This window comes from Haliotis rubra, unplaced genomic scaffold (genome assembly GCF_003918875.1).
Source record: "Haliotis rubra isolate DU_JTF1 unplaced genomic scaffold, ASM391887v1 Scf393, whole genome shotgun sequence".
Classification (NCBI taxonomy): Eukaryota; Metazoa; Mollusca; class Gastropoda; order Lepetellida; family Haliotidae; genus Haliotis; species Haliotis rubra.
In genome coordinates this window covers 840774-853322 of record NW_025767072.1, presented here as the reverse complement: position 1 = coordinate 853322, position 12549 = coordinate 840774, and the positions used below count along the sequence as shown (strand labels likewise).

Below are 12549 nucleotides of genomic sequence, written 5' to 3'. Positions count from 1 at the left end.
ATTACATATTCGTTGTATTGCTTCACTTTGTATTACATATTTGCTGTATCGCTACACTTCCTATTACATATTCGTTGTATTGCTTCACTTTGTATTACATATTCGCTGTATCGCTACACTTCGTATTACATATTCGTTGTATTGCTTCACTTTGTATTACATATTCGCTGTATCGCTACACTTCGTATTACATATTCGCTGTATTGCTACACCTTGTATTACATAGGCCTATTCGCTGTATTGCTACACTTAGTTTTACATATTCGCTGTATTCCAGACTTCGTATTACATATTCGCTGTATTGCCTCACTTCGTATTACATATTCGCTGTATTGCCACACTTCGTATTACATATTCGTTGTATTGCTTCACTTTGTATTACATATTTGCTGTATCGCTACACTTTGTATTACATATTCGTTGTATTGCTACACTTCGTATTACATATTCGCTGTATTGCTAAACCCTGTATTACATAGGCCTATTCGCTGTATTGCTACACTTAGTTTTACATATTCGCTGTATTCCAGACTTCGTATTACATATTCGTTGTATTGCCTCACTTCGTATTACATATTCGCTGTATTGCCTCACTTCGTATTACATATTCCCTGTATTGCCACACTTTGTATTGTACAATCGCTGTATTGCTACACTTCGTATTACACAAGCGCTGTATTGCTACACTTCGTATTACATAATCGTCGCATTGCTACACTTCGTATTACATAATCGCTGTATTGCCTCACTTCCTATTACATATTCGCTGTATTGCCACACTTCGCATTACATATTCGCTGTATTGCTACACTTCGTATTACATATTCGCTGTATTGCTAGATTTCGTATTAGATATTTGCTGTATTGCCAGACTTTGTATTACATATTCGCTGTATTGCCACACTTCGTATTAGATAGTCGTTGTTTTGTTACATTACTATACGTACAGTATAGACAGAAAATATAAGGCAATAAGCTTGGCACGGTTACTCGTTTAGTTCGACAGAAGACCAGTCAGTGAAATAATCCAGATTTCAATATAAGATCTCGACCGCCCATGGAACAAATCTAGAGCCAAAATAAAAACACAATATTCAACGCTTCAGGTGATTACAATCAGTGATGTTTGAACTGCTGTTAAATGTAATAAATGGTGGACTGGCCCCTTCACGGGTCCGCGTCCAGATTCAGTCTAAAGCCTGTTACGTAATCTGGATCTGACAGGAAGGCAAAAATAATGCGAACTTTTTTACATATACCGAGATAAACATCTCGCTCTCTTAAATAGAAATCACACGGAAAACGAGTGTCGTCTGCAACATAAAGCGTATTACGTCACGGCCTTACACAACTTGATATGACAGGAAGGAAGAAGTAATGAATAATAAATGTCACATTTTCCTCCATATACCAGAATAATTGCCTCGCACAACATACCATGATAGAGATATTTCCAAAGCTACACAACTAGAATGTCACTAAACTAACTGAGAAGCCTTCATGATATATCCAGTTGTCAGTTGTATCGTAACAGCTCCTACTGAATTCGTGATCAAATCTTGAAATGTGAAGTAGAATGATAGAGCCGCACCAGGATGATCAGTATTGCTATTCCAAAAACCCATGGACCAGACAACTGCAAGGATTATTCTATTAAAGTCAACTTCCGTTATGTCAGTTCGAGTTATCACACGTTAACGACCAAATCAGATTGATTCATCAGATGTGCCACTGTGTGAGGGTGTCACAGATTAGACTTACAACAGAAATGGAAACAAAACTTATTTTTGAAGAACGAAACTACTTTTATAAGCTGCCAGATGTCAGTGATCAGCCTTCATTAAAAAAATATCCCACCAAATATTCGTGATCCCTAAGTTTTCGTGTTGAGTATATGATCAATATTTGTTTGATGGTTTATTCCTTCCATTCAACTGTCTATGTGCTGTCCTTATCTCATAATAATGTTGACATACACACGCATGCATTTGCGCGCGTGCACGCACACACCCGCATGGAACCATCAACCATACAAGGCTTACTGTGTAACGTATAGTGAATATGTTTTTTAAACAATATCACAACGGGGGACACCAAGAATGAGCTACACAAATGTACCCACATGGGGATTTGAACCCGTGTTTTCGGTCTTACGAGCGCACGCTTTACCCACTAGGCACCCCAATCAGAAATGGGCTCAACACATTGTACCGATGTGGAGACTCGAACCCGGGGCCTTCGGCGTGACGAGCGAACGCTTTAACCACGGGGCTACCCCACCACTTCCTTGATGAGGATGATATAACACCATAACGATGCATAAATTCTACCTCTTATCAACAAGATCCAGGTTAGAATCTATCTTTAGCATCCCATGCTTGTCTTAAGAGGCGACTAACAGGATCGGGTGGTCAGGTTCGCTGACACATCATATGATATGATTCATATCCCAGTTGCTGACTCATCATATGATATGATTTATATCCCAGTTGCTGACACATTATATGATATGATTTATATCCCAGTCGCTGACACATCATATGATATGATTCATATCCCAGTTGCTTAGACCGATGCTCATGTCAATCACTGCATTGTCTGGAGTGCGGCGTAAAACAATAATATAAAGGAAAGAACCAAACACAAAATGCCCTGCTTGCGTCAGTGCAACCATACTTAAAGTACATAATCTTGTGCTCATCTTGACGTACAGCTCGATATTTTGACTTCCACTTGACATTTGCTATGCGATTGTTAATGGTTTTGAAATTTTGTTAATTCAAAGAGGATTAACTCTTTCCTCGGGCAATACGACATATGACTTGGCAGTTGGTAAAAACTAAAATATACACACGTATGCATGTTGATAGCGGATATTCGGTGTAATTTGTCAAATAATACCTCAGTCTCATAGGTTGAATGTATGCTGCTCTGAAACGTATTTCAGTTTTATCACTGCGAGACAATTAAATGTGGGAGACAGGCCAAAAGTGATGCAGGACTCAGACCCCACCCTCTATGGGAAACCCATGGGCATAGGTGGGGCTGACAAACCTATAAACAATAGTGAGGGAGTGAGTAAGGATGTTTAACGCTACTTTTAGCAATATTCCAGCAATGTCACACTAGAAATGGGCTTCACACATTGTACCCATGTGGGGAATCGAAACCGGGTCTTCGGGGTGACAAGCGAACGCTTTAACCACTAGGCTATCACACCGCCCACATAGGCATAATCAGTGTAAATCTGTGGTCTGAATATAAGGCTGTATAACAAGGCTCATCTGTTCGTAGGACCTTAAACAAACGGCCCCCCTTCCCCTGGTTTAATGTTGACACCCAAGCAGTTGACATCAGCTTATATCAGATAAACGGATTAAAGATATAACCTGGCGTAAATACATAACGAAACACATTGTTACTGATAGTAAGTCAAATTAGCTGCTATGGGGAGGTACGGAAGCCCATTAGGGCCATTGTATTCTTTCTAACTGACTGACTGAGTTTAGTTTTACGCCGCTTTTAGCAATTTTCCAGCACTATCACGGCGGGGGACACCAGAAATGGGCTTAACACACTGTGCCCATGTGGGGGTATTCTTTCTAAAATTCAAGAAACGATATTAAAAAATTCAACTGAATTCAGCAGATGAAGGGCCTCGCCTTCTACTTTGAGCTGACGATGTTGCCGGAAATGATTTGGACCTTTCAGCGTGACATGTGGTGTATTTGGAATTACACTTTCTTAGTAAAGTACAGATTCTACTACTTTCGGGGATCGAGTCCCATCCGGGATTCGAACCCACAGTCACTGAATGTGTATTCATTTGCTTTTCAAAATATGACTTGACGTTTGTGGACAGGAATCTAATTTTACCTTTGTTTCTCAATTGTTTTAATTTATTATTAGCATCAGATAATTTAACGTGCTGATCAACATTTGAATTTAAGTAAACAGTGCACATGAGTCAGTATGATTTAAAACTTTATGCAGTATTCTGGCAATATCCAGACTGGAGACATTAGAATTTGGTTTCACACTTTCAATCAATGTGGGGAATCCAACAGCGTCTTCGGCGTGAAGATCGACAGCTTAAGCACTACACCACCACACCCGACACCCACATCTCAGCTCCCAACAAATGTGAGTGAGTGAGTGTTGTATTATGCTGCTTTTAGCAATATTCATGCTATATCACGGCGGGGGACACCGTAACACGAGACATTGTTTCACACATCGTACCCATGTGGGTCTCCGTGACGAGCGCACGCTTGAAACACAAGGCCACCCCATCGCCCTCCTACAAATATCTGACTAATGGTGGTGTAAAATCACAACAGGGTGGAAATCTCAGTTTTACAGGAAAACAACCAACTAGCAAACTGTGTTCATATTTTTTGGGGTAAGAGTTCCGCCCGTAATCCCCTCTTGAAATGTATTCTATTTATCAGCAGATTGGGGAAACCAACTGATCGGCCTATAAAAGGCCGAACGGGATATTATAGGCAGTTCTGCCTATTTTGCTATAGGCCGATCGGGCTATATTTGACCATTATTATGTCACAAACTATCAATTTCCGCACGAAATGGTTTTATATGATCATAGAGATGAATAGACCTCCTCAGCTTGAACAAAATATGTTTTTGGACAAAATGGAAATTTATATAATGTTCAGGAAAAGATATTTCATTTAAGAACACAATTTTTCACAGATTTCCATTTTGAAAACTAAAACTGAATATCTATGTCATTAATTTTCAGTGAAAATTGTCAAAACTATTATAGACTTATATTTAATAAGCTATTTCCAAACTCCTTTAATATGTGATGAAAATGCTCAAAAAGGGTTTGAATGAGAACATTAGGACTTAAAAACTTGAATAACGTTAATATCCTCATGCGGAAAAGCACCACTTTAAATTTATTTGATAAATATCATAATTAAAGGCCATTCGGCCTATAGCAAAATAGCCGGAACGGCCTATTATATCCCGTTTGGCCTATTATAGGCCGACCGGTAGGTTTCCCCAACCTGATCAGGGGTATCTAGAGGTTTTAGGTGTTAGGTTTAGGGTAATGGTGTTAAGATTTTGGGATAAAAAACATCTGTTCTTAGGCATTGAATGATGAAAAAAACGGGGATTACTGGCGGAAATCTTTCCTTTTTTTTGTTTCAGGGTTACACAGTTGAACCGAACTTGAAATACCCATCAAAGACCGTGATTAACCTGACATTGTCATCGCATTTTAACAGTAAAGAACAGCTCTCTTACCTTATGCAATTAAAGCGTTGTTGCGCAACTTGTGTAGATTTTGTTGAAATTTATACCGTCTGTGTTGGATGAATTATTTCTATTTCGAGCGCTCCTCTGTTCATGTTGATAAGACCCGTGAAGATCCGGGGTAGAATAGGTCTTCAGCAACCCATGTGCTTGCCATAAAAAGGCGACTATCTTGTCGTAAGAGGCGACTAACGGGATCGGGTGGTCAGTTTCGCTGACTTGGTTGACACATGTCATCGGTTCCCAATTGCGCAGATCGATGCTCATGCTGTTGATCACTGGATTATCTGGTCCAGACTCGATTATTTACAGACCGCCGCCATATAGCTGGAATATTGCTGAGTGCGGCGTAAAACTAAACTCACTCACTCACTCATGTTGATAAAAGTATCCATTGCATTTGATAACAACGCCACGCAGACGGCCACGCGCTGTCAGCGAAATCACGTGTTTCTCATGCCGGAAACACTTGCATGGGAATAACATGGTTTGCACGTGCAAGAGGTGGTTACCAGCAAATGACGCGCAGATATGTGAGGTGAGGTGAGAAGAAATTGGGTTTAACGTCGTGCTGGAGAATATTTCGCTCATATGACGACGTGCATGTGTGTGTATGTGTATGTGCGGCAGCTTGTACTAGCCCAGACTTAAGCTGGTTTTATAGTGCTAGCCCACTGAGATACCATGCCGCAGTGAAGCATGAATACCCCACTCAGACACATTATACTGACTCCGAGCCGACCAGTCCTTGTTGTACCCATTAATGCCGAGCGCCAGGCAGGGACCAATAAGTACCATATTTTTACGTCTTTTGGTATGACGCGGCCGGGGATCGAACCCGCGACCTTCCGCTCTCCGGGCGGACGCTCTAACCACTACACCACGGAGGCGGTCGCAGTTATATAGGCAATACCTATTTGATGAGGAATTTTCCGGTTTGGAAATGTTCAACTGTGGTGACAAGTGATTTGTGTAATTAATCCAAACAATTGTCCGATTTTGTTTGGATGAGCCCATGACATCATCTGAAACAATGTTTCGGGGAAGAATCTGTTCGGACAGCACATGTTAATTCTGTGGAGGGGGCGGGTGGATGGCCTAGTGGTAAAAGCGTTTGTTATAAATGCCGCAGACCGGGCTCGATCTTTTCTAGATCTGGTGACAAGTTTTCTGAAAGGTGACCATCCTGACTGTTGGAGTGTTGGGATGCATAAAAGTAATTTTAGTTACTGGTAGACAATCAAGTGATTGACATCTTAAGAGTCGATCAACCCAACCAGGCTAGCTATTCTCGAAACGTTCATAGATCTAAGAACTTCTTAAGACCATTCTTAACACATTGGCTACGATCAAAGTTAAGAATTCTTAGGGCTACGAACGTTTCGAGAATAAGGGCCCAGGATATTGATCCAGTTAGTCGTCTGTTACGACAAACATGGGTTGCTTAAGATCAATTCTGGCCCGGATCTTCACGGGTCCGTCTATCACCGGTATATCGCGGTTACATTTCACTGCTTCCTTCTGTAACATTTCGGACCCCAAGGCCTAGATTTCCGAAGCTCTCTTAGCGCAAAGATAGTCGTAAGTGCCATTCATTAACATTAACTTACGACTATCGTAGCGCTAAGAGAGCTTCGAAAATCTAGGCCCTGTTTCACAAAGCGATCTTAGCGCTACGAGCGTCGTAAGTTGATGTTACAATATGGGAGATACGAGAGTCGTAGCGCTACCATAGCTTTGTGAAACGCGGCCCTTGTCGGTGGACAGAGCTTTGAACTGCTCAAGTTTGAATAAGGTTTCTTTGTTTGTTGTTTAACGCCACACTCAGCCCAGCTGTATGACGGCGGTGTGTAAATAATCGAATGGTAAACAATCCAGTGATTGACATCATGAGCATCGATCTACATAACTAGTACACGGTGACAGGGAATCAGTACACTGGTATGTTAAAACTACTGCTACAGAATACTTCATTGGGCTGACACCATTAAACCAACAGTAGTCAAATGCACGCACATGCGCGTGCACGTTCACGTTCACGCGTCTTTACGTTAAAGTTTTTTCTTGACCACCATGTTTAAACCTCAAATAGGGGATCCATTCGTCTCGCTGCATTTTGGTACGCAGAGGTGCGTCCCTTGGGCACGCAAGAAACCTGTAATAGTTGGCCCTGATGCTTTAATCATAGTGATATGTGACTCCGACCAACATAGCTTCGGTCTTTTCTCCAACAATAAGCTGCCATTTACTCGTAGCGGACGAAAATATACCATTCAAAAGACGTTAAGGAACACTCTATTCGCATCTCTAGCATCAATACCAGCAGCATACAGGAACATACTTAGTTCTCGTTACCACAGCAGAGATCTGAGGACATCCCATTACAAATCGACATTGCTGGAATATTGCTGAAAGCGGCGTAAAACCATACTCGTTCACTCACCAATTTACAGATCTCGTCAGAACGACCAGTGCTATAGCTGGCGAGAGATCGACTTTGGCTGTTCAGAAAGCGGCTTTCTTTAGCGTCTCCAGTTTCACACTGGCGACCTCCATTCTTTAGTACGCTTTGAATAATGTCGATTTAAATTTTGACAAACACATTGTGGAATGTCTAATAGATGGCCTAGATTGTATTCCCCACAGGCTATGGATAGCATCTTCCGTTAGAAATGTTTGTCTCATCTGTCCGTAACTGTTTTCCTCGTGTTAACATTTTTAGAGGCTGGATAGATAGATAGATAGATAGATAGATAGATAGATAATAGATAGAGATAGATAGATAGATAGATATACCTAGGCATTAAAACGACCCATGGACAAAACTGTTTACTTCATGTACTTTATGGGCGGTGGGGTAGTCTGGTGGGTTAGGCGTTCGCTCGTCACGCTTGAAGACCCGGGTTCAATTCCCCACATGGGTACAATATGTGAAGCCCATTTGTGGTGTCCCCCGCCGTGATTTTGCTGGAATATTGCTAATAGCGGCGTAAAACCAAACTCAGTCAGTCAGTCATGTACTATACATTGACAGCAACTTATTTTATATGACAATACACACGTATATAAGATATCACGGATTCTTGGGCCAGCATACAGCTTATTCCACAACCACGTCAGGCGAAGCCAATCAAGGCGAGTTGTGACACCTACAGTTCTGCATGAAACCTCTTTCACAATGGCAGGTGATATCTGATCAGGCTTGTGTCTTTAGGTGGCGGGTATTTGGCATCGATATAACCGGTGCCCTAATCCCACCAATACACACAGCACTCCCCGAACGGGGCCTCTCATGGCGGAGTAGTGGTCGCTTTACCGGTAACGTTACGTCTTAGGGTGGGGTTGCGCACGACGTACATAAAACCAGTCAGTATCCGGATTTGTTCTTAATACGCTGTGCCTGTACTTCTTCACACATCGGCTGTCCGAACTAGAATCAGTAAGTATAGGTATGTTGTATATATATAGTATTGTTGTTGAATATGAAGGAATGGTATGTCTCAACATAGGAGCTTTAATGGCTAACATATAATTATTATATACTGAAGGAAAAAATAAAGGATCGCATCTATCTTTGAAAATGATATCTAAATGACTTAACTTGATTGGAAATATGCCCAGACAGTTGCGAGAGCACATGGGGGACATACTCGATACTGACTATCTTTATTTAAACCGAAAACAATGAATCAAGTCTGTTATGTTTGACGTGATTAAAATCTGAAATTTTATTCTGAAATTTTATGCGATCCCTTATTTTTTCCTCTCAGTATATGTCAAAAGATAACTGCCGGTCTTAACGCTAAACAAATTTTCCACGAGATAACAATGTCTTATCTAGTATTACGACAATGCGACGTCACATTTTAACTCACTCACTCACTCATTGTAGGAGTACTGGGGTAGATCTTGTACTTCTCAACTTTCAATGTAAATAGCCTCAGTGTTCAAGTGGTTATATATCCTTACTTATTTCTTGGAGATGTTGTCATACTAACAGTATTTGACCCTGTCATGGCCCTTGAGTATGTGTAGCTCCACTCGAAGTTTGGGTGGGTGAGTGAGTGAGTTGGGTTAACAATGCCTGAAGACTATTTCAGTTATACCACGTCGTGTCAGGTGTTAATGTAGATACCCTCAGTCTGACACAAGGTATAATTAACAACGGTCTATAACTATAGACAAGGGCTGGGCAGGAGCACCACGTGGTGTAGCATAGTCTTGGTGGAAGGGGAGACTGGTGAGTGAGTGAGTTGGGGCTCAACTGCCCCATGAACAGTACTGCAGGTATGTCACGGTATTTCGGCTTGATGATGGAGAAAACCCGGAAGTGATGCATTGGTCTTTTTTCTGATTAGTTATAAAGAAGGGGTGAGGTGAAATTAGGTTTAACGTCGTACTTGAGAATATTTCGCTCATATGACGACGTGCATACGTGTGTATGTGTATGTGCGGCTGCTTGTACTAGCCCAGACTGAAGCTGGTTTTATAGTGCCACTGAGATACCATGCCGCAGTGAAGCATGAATACCCCACTCAGACACATTATACTGACTCCGAGCCGACCAGTCCTTGTTGTACCCATTAATGCCGAGCGCCAGGCAGGGACCAACAAGTACCATATTTTAGCGTCTTTTGGTATGACGCGGTCGGGGATCGAACCCGCGACCTTCCGCTCTCCGGGCGGACGCTCTAACCACTACACCACGGAGGCGGTCTTGTAAAGAAGCGGAATAGCAGTGTTAGTATTTCACGCTGATAGAATGTTTTTAATGTTGTAAGAGTATTGTGTATTTCAGTATCTGGACGGGTCGGGGTAAAATAGTGACAGCCCACACATCATGCTTTTCCAGATAATTATATTTAGTGGTTTCCAAGGTGCGGTATTACAATATGAGTTATCTCCCCTAATTTGGCAAGGTGCAGAGTTGCATCATGCCTATTAGTACAGTAAAAATGTTACAAAACTCAAAAACAGTTTGTACAGAAATGATTTAAATACCTTATTTCATAGTTTTGCCCCCCCCCCCCCCAAAAAAAAGCCCCTTTGCATCAACATCCAAGAGAGGACTTTTTATGTATTTTATGTACACAAAACCAATTATTTTTAGGTTCAGTGATGTTTTCCACTATTTTGACTCTACTACATATACATATGATAAGGCACATGCATATGGTGCCCTTTTGGCAAGACCATGTCAAGCCACAAAATCATGGCAGGACAATGTTTTCTCAGAGCATATGTCATTATATCTTCTTCAGATTCAGATATAATAAGTTGGCAGTGCTTGTAGTCAAATTACATTATTTGACTGACTGACTGACTGACTGAGTTTTGTTTTTTACGCCGCTTTTAGCAATATTCCAGCAACATCACGGCGGGGGACACCAGAAATGGGGATTCGAACCAGGGTCTTCGGCGTGACGAGCCAACGCTTTAACCATTAGGCTACCCCACCGCCCCATTATTTGACAATATAAGATCTGCAGGACATTTTAATATAGTCATGCACTAACACCTACAGTCTACTTACACGGTTAAAGGACTCCATTCTAGACAAGTAATCGTACTACCATGCTGATACACAGATACATAACATTACGGACACCGTTGGTCACTGACCTCTGGACTGACCGCCGACACTCGTTATAGGATATTAGGTGATCCGGTGCAACATTACCGCGTGACGTTTGCGCAGGAGGTAGGTATACTGTTTGGTTGGTTTGATTTGGTTGTTTGTGGGTTTGTTGGTTGACAACAATGTATCCTTTATACATTTAACAATAATAATAATATATCGAATTAAGAGGAAAATATAAATTCAAAGGTAAGCTTAATTAAATGGACATCAATAGTTGTAGCAGCAGTAGAGGAGTGAGTGAGTATAGTTTTACGCCGCTTTTAGCAATATTCCCTTAATATCACGGGGCAGCAGCAGAAATTGGCTTCACACATTGTACCCATGCGGGGAATCGAACCCTGGTCTTCGGCGTGTCGAGCGAACGCTTTAACCACTAGGCTACCCCACCGCCCAGTAGTAGTAGTAGTAGTAGTAGTAGTAGTAGTAGTAGTAGTAGTAGTAATTGTAGCAGCGGTAGTAATAATAGCAGAAGTAATAGTAGCAGCATGTTTCAAGTTTCACTCCGCACTGGACCATATTCCAGCTGAATGGACCAGACAATCCTGTGATTGACATCTCGAGCATTGATCTACGGGCTACAGTGATATGCATGGACCACATCAGCGGGCCTGAATACCTCATCCCGTTAGTTGCCACTGAAACAGGTCTATCCTGGTAGTAAGGCGTCAGGTTTCACCTGTAGCAGTGAACCTAGCGACCGACGCAGATCAGTCAGAGGCCGACATAAAGTGACCCATCCTACCGATGGCATGAGACAAACATATTTGTTGGATAAATAATTGTTTGGGCTTGGGACAAGAGAGTATATATCCTGTATCTCGACACTGGGAAGGGTGGCCCGAGGCTGAGTGTTGATACCGATCTGTGGACAAGCGTTAAGTGGTCAGATTAGGATCAAATCCAGGTGTAACGATTGACAAGGCTTTCAGATGCACAGGTCGAACGTACAGGAGTCATTAAGGGCCATTTGCCTTTCTAAATTTTTTAAAATTTCCACATACTCAGTAGATAATTCAAGATGTTAGAATTGTTCAATTTTATGATAAGTTGAAGTTTCAAGATCGTGGGATGAAATAGGACATATACGCATTAAAGTTAGAGAGTGATAATGAAATTTTAAGATAATAAGTTGGCAGCTTAAAGTATAAAAATACTTCACATGGTATAAATATTGAAATTTCAAGTGCCTGTGTTTTTTGGTGTAATTAAACAAGGCCGTGTTTTCCCAATTGGAGAATGTCTCTTTGATTGGCAGGGTAGGCTATTCAACAATAGGCTCGTGAAGGTCCGGGTTAGAATTGGTCTTCAGCAGCCCATGCTTGTCGTAAGAGTCGACTAACGGGATCGGATGGTCAGGCTCGCTGACTTGGTTCCGAGTTCCGTAGATAGATGTTCATGGTGTTGATCACTGGATTGTCTGGTCAAGACTCTTGCAGACCGCCTCCATACAGCTTAGATATTGAATGCAGCGGTAAACAACAAACAAACATATTCAACATTAGCAAGGGAAACCACTTGTTTACTTCTTGTCACCGTTCTATAATTGGATAAAACACGTACACAATATAAATATACTAAACATGAAAATAGCAAATGGCCCTAACAGGTTTCCATACGAGCGAGTG

At 41.5% G+C, this 12549-nt stretch overlaps 1 protein-coding gene and 1 long non-coding RNA gene across 2 annotated transcripts in view; one reads left to right on the top strand and one right to left on the bottom strand.

The window, feature by feature from the left end:
* The window catches only part of LOC124286852, a 30197-nt gene extending 24811 nt beyond the window's left edge, over positions 1-5386 (bottom strand). The window contains exon 1 of the long non-coding RNA XR_006901131.1: positions 5275-5386. This is a non-coding gene — a long non-coding RNA (uncharacterized LOC124286852). The remainder of the gene's footprint in view (positions 1-5274) is intronic.
* Positions 1-12549, top strand: part of LOC124286849 (janus kinase and microtubule-interacting protein 3-like) — a 41728-nt gene that overhangs the window by 1379 nt on the left and 27800 nt on the right. The gene's annotated exons all lie outside the window — the stretch shown is intronic.